The following is a 7,737-nucleotide window of genomic DNA, read 5'->3' as shown; positions in this document are numbered from 1 at the left end:
TGTATATGTTATGATGACTAAGATGCAAGAATTGTGGGGTACACTAACTTTGATTATGTAGGATATATAGATAGTAGAAAGTCTACCTCTAGCTACATCTTCACCTTTGCTAGAGGTGTTGTTTCTTAGATATCCAGGGTGTAAAAATGCACAACCCTTTCCACTACATAGGCCGAGTATGTTGCAGCCCCACCACTGAGGCTTGCAAGGAGGCTCTATGGTTAGTCTTGGTATTATTGATGTAGTCCCTACATTATATTCGGATTCTATGAGTGTTATTCAGTTTGCCCAGAATTTGGTCTTCCATGCAAAGACAAAGCACATTGAAGTGCATTGTTAGTTTATCAAAAATGCCATTGAGGACAAGTCCATCAAGTGAGCTTGTCAAGATCTCAACTAACCAAAATCATGTAGATCTTCTCACTGAAATTCTCTCAACTAGAGTGTCTTGCCTTCCTTAGGAAGTTGATGGGCATTGGATGAGATGATGTATTTCCTCATATTGTTGTACTTAATGTACATTTATTCTTTGTCACTTTTTATTGTTCTCTCCTCACTAGGTGCACATTCGCCTTTAAGTGCAAGCTCATTGGGGGTAAAGTTGTCGATGGCTAACTGCACGTATATTCATTACGCTAATAGTACCTACACACATGTATACTACAAGTGATGGGCGCCCATCACACTCACTTTATTCTTTATTTTTCTAGTGACATTTGAATAAGGGAAGGCCGGTCACACATTATGACCGTTGGAGTTTCCACAATATGTGTCTCTTGCTCTTGCTCTCTTGCTTCTTCCACCGTAGCTCTTGCTTTCATTCGTGGGCTTCCACTCAGGGCTTCCTCCCTTTAGAATTGGGAAAAAGTAATATCCTAATGTATTCAAAGTTTGAACTCATGCATCCATATAGAGAACCATCCGCTTGAGCCACTTGGGTTACAACCCAATTTGGCCATTTTTCTATCTTGCATTTTGTGATATTCTTACTCCAAAGGTTCTCGAGGCTTCTTGGAGGGTAATAGGAGGAACTAAGAGTCCCAACAAGAAGCTTCCAATTGTGTCCCATTCCTTGCTCTCCCTTTCATGCAACCAATGGGGCTATTGCCCTCGACTGAGGTAACATTGAAAGATATTGCATGTCAGTTTGAAATCCCTTTCCCCTAGGGGGGGTGTGAAAGTCTATCACTTGCACGAATGGAATTCCCCTTAGGCATGCCACTCATCCCCTCCAATCTTAGGAGTCTGGCATAGAAGCTCCCTCTTGTTCTCCCCTAGTTTGGGATGATTTTAGCTCCCATCATGTAGATGAGTCCCCCCCCCCTTCCCCCCTTGTTCCATCATGACCTGGAAATGGCCGGATCGCTTAATCGGTCATTTGGCAATATTGTGAGAACCCACTCTTCAACACATGGTCAGTGCATTATATTGGCCATGGAGCAAATAGGATCTAGGGAAGAAGGGAGAATGTCAACCAATTGGGGGGAGAAGAACGCTAGGCATATGGAACTCGAGCAAGTGACATGGGAAGCCGTAGAGCTCAATTGGCAAGAGGTGGTGGTGGAGGCGCCATCAACCAAAGATAGGGCTTCCAAGAAACAATAGGGGCTGACAACCATGCAGCTATAATGAAAGTCAGCCAAGCACTCCTGAATGAAGCCAACATCCATGTGAAGAAGGACAACAAAAGAGCCAATGTGACTCCATCCTCATCCCCAATACCCACCGAGAAACTGGTATGCCGCTAGGCCCTATTCCCGACACTCTAGGCAACAAATTCCCCTTATCTGTGCTAGTGTCTAAATTGAAAATTTGTAATTCTTGATAGGATTGTGTCATGGGGCAAGATTGTTGGTCAAATTCCTGAACTCCTATAGGGAACCTCTTGGTGTAAGCCCTTGATTATACACTATCTTCCCTATAACTACTTTTTGTTGTTATTTGAGAGATAGCAATTAGCCCTATCTCTGCTAAGCTATGGGCAATGGATGCTCATGAATTTGCCATTGGCCTTGTTTAAATGGTCTCCTGATTTTGACCATGCATAGCCCAAACCTAAATGTATGCTTGTCTGTGTTGAATTCCCCAACCTCCCCCTTAATCTATAATTTTTTTTGAAAATGCTTACAACATCACTAGGCAATTACTAGGACAAAGGCCATACACACATATAAAATCAAGAGAGCAGCCTCAACTTTTGGTTGAGGTTGATGCCATGAGGCATATTTCATGGTGGATTCTGTGCCACGGTGGATTCCGTGAGGTTTTACGGTGGATTCCGTAAACTTTTATTACCGAGGCTCATACACAAAGTGGATTCTTTGTGCGAGAAGTCGATAGGGACGCCTATCCTTTTCGGGTGTTTTGTTAATTTAGTGTGTACATGGGTGATTCCATAGCGGGTGATTCCGCAAAATACATATTTAAATTAATAAACGTTTATGAGTTTAGAGTGCGCACTCGTGATAAATTAAGGTTAGGCTTGATTTCTAACCAATTAATTTATTTATGTAGCTGAAGACTGCTAGGTATTCACTTTTGTCGGTTTGATTGTATTACTTTACTAACGATTGTGAATGCTTCAGTTGATGTGTAGAGATAGCAGCAGTGGCGGTGGAAAGCATTGGAGGATAGCGTGCATTCGAGTTATCGTCAATATTTTGATGGGCGCATATCTTAGGCATAGCGCCTATATTTTGTCGCGCCTATTTATCAAGGCATTTGATATTTATTTATTATTTTTGTATGCGCATGGGCGCACGATTTAGATATTTGTATTTGGACATTGTATTGGGTATGCCTGACTTATTGGGCGTCCATTAGCTTTATTTCTATTTGGCACAAAAGCAAACTCAAAAGCCAAAAGCGTGCTATTTTGTAATTTGGGCTATTATTTGAGCTTGAAGATGATTAATACATAAAATACATGCTTTGTGGAGCGCTCACACAAAGCATGGGGGGAGATTGCACACAATTGGTCTCTTGTTCATGTCGTGTAAGCTTTCTACATGGATTTGTGTGCAAAAAGTAGAGTTCTTTTGTTCTTAGGGACCTTCTGATGCTCACTACGCACGCTTATGGCATCCGATCTGTGCACCAATGGTATCAGAGCGAAGCTGAGATCAAGAGCTTCCAATTGCTTACCATCTTGCGCGAAGGCAGAGCTCCTAGAACGAACGAGCTCTACAGTTAGTTTCATCGCGAACGGTCGATACCGGTGACTTCTTGGCGGTCAAAACCCCTATCTGCAGCCTCTGATCGCGAAGGACCGGCCTGAGGAGGCAGAGGACCACTTCTACATCTCCTTCAAGACGTTTTTTTTTTTCAACAATCACAGTAAGCTCCGTAGCTACAAAGCTTAAAAGCTTTACTTTAAAGTTTATTAAGCCTTAGTAAAAAGCTTCAATCACGAAATTCGGCGACGAGCGGCAAGAATATAATCTGGATGGCGTCGAATTAGTCGAGGACATGAATATGTCCTAAAAATTCACGACGGATTCAGAAGCTTAAAGCTTCTTAGTTTTCCAAGTCTACTAAGGCTCTCTAATCTCCCAAGTTCTCTTAATTCTCCAAGCTTACTTACTCCTGCAAGTTCTGTAAGTCCACAGAAGTCAAAACAGGCTTATTTCAACTATTCCCATAGAGGCTGTCCACGCGCAGAAGCGCAAAATCACAGAATTGCTCCCTGGAAGACTCTATTCACACACGTAGACTTGCTGAACCAGTTTCAGCAAACGCAGAAGGTCATACGCAGTTTCTACAAAGACTACGAACACTGCAACCACAAAAGACAAAGACCGTAAAAGCCAAACAAAAATATATAAGCCTTGTATACCCGACTTTGAGCTATGCTCATCCCGCTAATCAGATTTCGAGAGTGTGAGGTCTTTTGGATTTTACAGGATGATGGAACAAAATATGGACGATTTTATGGTTGAAGGCAATCTTCCCGAACCAACGATGGAACAAAAATTGGATTTGATTATGATGCAGCTTGATGAAGAACGAAGAGCGCAACAAGCTTTGCAAGTTCAATTGGCTAATTTGCAATGATCTACTACCGATAAAGATGGACCGCAACCCGAAGATCTTATACGACATACCATCGATGCGATGCTCGAAGCCCAATCCATCCGCAAAGAAACAAAGATAAGTAAAAGAAACTTCAAATTTCATACTTTCAATGGATCTCGAGATGGAAAGACTGTACTTGCATTTATCTGTCAGTTTGATGATTACTTTCATGAAGAGACATATGCTGAGAAAGATAAAATTAAATGTGTCACTAATCATTTAGTCGATCGAGCATCTCTATGGTGGACTGTGGTTCGCAAGAGCATTGATTCTCCCACTACTTGGGAGAGTTTCCAAAAGAAGTTTTTGCAGAATTTCCTTCCTCCTCAATTCCATAAAAAAGCCATAAAGCAATGGGATCTTCTACAGCAAAGAGAACGTGAACCTATTTCCCAATACATCGAACATTTTTGGAATGCCCTACTGCAACTACGCATGCTCGAAGATGTACCTGAAGCGACTCACAAACGCAAGTTTATGTTTGGCTTACTTGGACATTACTATGCTGAAGTCAATATGTTCAAGCCAACAACCCTTGAAGATGCAATTTCTTTGGCTCATGACACTGAAGACAAGATTCGCGGAAGAGACAAGCGTCCACAACAATTTCAAACTAATGGTAACTATGGTTCCAAGCAATTCAATTCAAATTTTAGAAGATTCAATCAAAGTCGTTTTCTTCCATCTTCATTCCGTAAGTCTTGGACACTACCACTTGTTTTGCCATCAAATACCAATCCAAACCCTAAGCCATCCTCACAGCCAAATCCCAATATTCCTAGACTTCCTGCCATTGCCAATAATGTATCTAAAGCCAAATCTATAGTTTGTTACAAATGCCATCAACATGGACATCTAGCAACCAATTGTCAATCGAAAAAGCCACCTGTCCATATCAATTATCTTGGAGCAATAGAAGATGAAGAACGTGAGGAAATGCCTGACTTTACAGAAGATGATGACGACATTACCACTACTTCAGATACTTTGCTAGGTATGCCAACTCCACATTTTTTGTTGACAATTTTAGTGCATGGTAAAGAAAAGATTATTTTGCATGATGATGGTAGCACACATGATTTTATTTCTGCAAAGTTAGTGAAAGAATTAAATTTACAAACTGTTTCTACACATTATCGCATTAAAGCAGCATTCTTAGGCACAAGATATAATGGAACACAAGAGGTGCATAACTTAATTTGGTGAATACACTGAACGAAGGAATTTCCTAGTTGTACCTTTGCAGTCTAGTGATATTATCTTAGGTATGCCTTGGTGTCATCAGTATAATCCTGACATAGATTATTCCAAGCATTCAATTAAAATTTATTTTCAAGGAAAACAAATCACATTGCATGGTATGCACACTTCTAATAAATTTCCACTGCTTACTCATACTCAAGCTAAACGTGCATTACGTAAAAGTAGCAAATCTTATTTAATATGGGTGAATGAACTTCAAGCTAAAGAAAAACATATGCATCCTAGGCATACACAATTTCTTGCCTAATTTAAAGATTGTTTTGCTACTTGGACTACCACCTTCACGACCTGAAGATCACAAAATAGATTTAATTCCTAGTACGCAACCACCATGTAAAGCACCCTATAGGCATAACCAAATTGAACAAAAAGAAATTCAAAATCAAGTAGAGGAATTGCTAAACAGAGGATTAATTAGACCTAGTAGTTCTCCATTTGGTGCACCTGTTTTACTGGTAAATAAGAATAATAATACTTATTGCATGTGCATTGATTATCGTGCCCTGAATAAAATTACTGTTAAGAATAGATATCCAATTCCTAGGGTAGATGATCTTATGGATAGACTACAAGGTTCTGCCATATTCAGTAAGATAGATCTTAAATCTGGTTATCATCAAGTGAGATTGGATAAATCTGATATATTCAAAACTGCATTTAGAACACAATTTGGACACTATGAGTTTCTAGTGATGCCTTTTGGTCTAACTAATGCACCTGCTACATTTAGTCGCATGATCAATCTCATATTTCTGAAATATCAGCATTGTGTCATAGTATTCTTTGATGATATATTGGTATTCAGTAAAAATGAGAATGAGCATTATGAACATCTGTCTTTAGTTTTCAAGTTGTTAAAAGATAATCAATTGTATGCTAATCCAAAAAAGAGTGAATTCTTTCAAACAAAAATTGAATATCTAGGTCATATTGTTTCATCAGAATGTATTAAGGTTGACCCTAAAAAGATAGAAGCAATTTTAAATTGGCCCATACCCAAGAATGTGCATGAGTTACGTTCTTTTCTAGGTCTTGCTAGTTTTTACAGAAAGTTTGTGAGAAATTTTTCATTACTTGCCTTGCCTTTGACTAAACTTTTAAAGAAGGGTATTGTTTATCACTGGTCTGATAATCAACAAAAATCTTTTGATTTATTGAAACATGCATTAACCCATGCTCCTGTATTACAACTACCTGATTTCAATAGACCATTCTTTTTAGTGGTTACTGATGCTAGTGGATCTGGAATAGGAGTTGTAAATATGCAAGATAATCATCCCATAGTCTACTCTAGTTGTAAACTGAACCATCTGAACTTAAATATTCTACATATGATAAAGAATTGCTAGCTGTAGTACAAGCCTTACGTCAATGGAAACATTACTTAATGGGTTCTGAATTTATGCTTAAAACTGACCAACAAAGTATTAGACATGTCCTTAGTCAACCCCAAATATCTGATCGACATATTAAATGGGCAACTTTCATTCAGAGTTTTCATCCCCTTATACAATATCAACCAGGAAAAGAGAATGTAGTAGCCGACGCTTTAAGTAGAAGACCAACAATTCATAATATTTCCGTGATATCATTTAATTCCCTTATCCCTATGAAAGATACTTATCATCAGGATATTACTTTTCAATCTGATTGGAATAAATTAGTTGCAAATAATTGGATTCCTATTGATTCACCGTCTTACAATAATGGATTCATGTTTTATGAAAAGAGATTATGTGTGACAGTTCCATTTAGATCTTTTGTTTTGAATGAGATTCATTGTCCTCCATATCAAGGTCATAGAGGTATTATATCTAATTTGCGTACATTAACTGAAGATTTTTATTAGCCACGTATGGATACTGATGTATCTAACTTTGTTTCTGAATGTTTAGTTTGTCAAAGAATTAAAAGACACCATGGTAAACAATATGGTTTACTAATGCCACTATCTATTCCATCATGACCATGGGAACAGATTTCTATGGATTTTATCACTGGTTTACCTAATACTAAAGCTAACCATGATATGATTTGGACTGTTGTAGACAGGTTTAGCAAACAAGCATATTTCATTCCATGCAAGAAAACCTCAAGCAGCTCAGTTGTTTTTGAAAACTGTGTTTACTAATCATGGTTTTACCAAAAGTTATTATTTTTTATCGTGATTCTAGATTTTGTAATAATTTTTGGATTACTTTGTTTGCTAACTTAGAAACAAAGATTGATTTTTCATCTGCATTTCATCCTGAAACTAATGGTCAAACAGAAGCTACTAACAGTACTATTTTAGATATTTTACATGCTTACACTATTTCTAAACCACACACATGGGATACACATCTACATTTACTTCAGTTTGCATATAACAATACACCACACACAGCTACAAAGAGAGCA

Source organism: Lygodium microphyllum, chromosome 19 (genome assembly GCF_053477565.2).
Source record: "Lygodium microphyllum isolate KBCC chromosome 19, Lygodium_microphyllum_v1.1.10, whole genome shotgun sequence".
NCBI classification, from domain to species: Eukaryota; Viridiplantae; Streptophyta; class Polypodiopsida; order Schizaeales; family Lygodiaceae; genus Lygodium; species Lygodium microphyllum.
The sequence above is the reverse complement of the archived record's forward strand: the minus strand, read 5'-3'. Positions refer to the sequence as shown.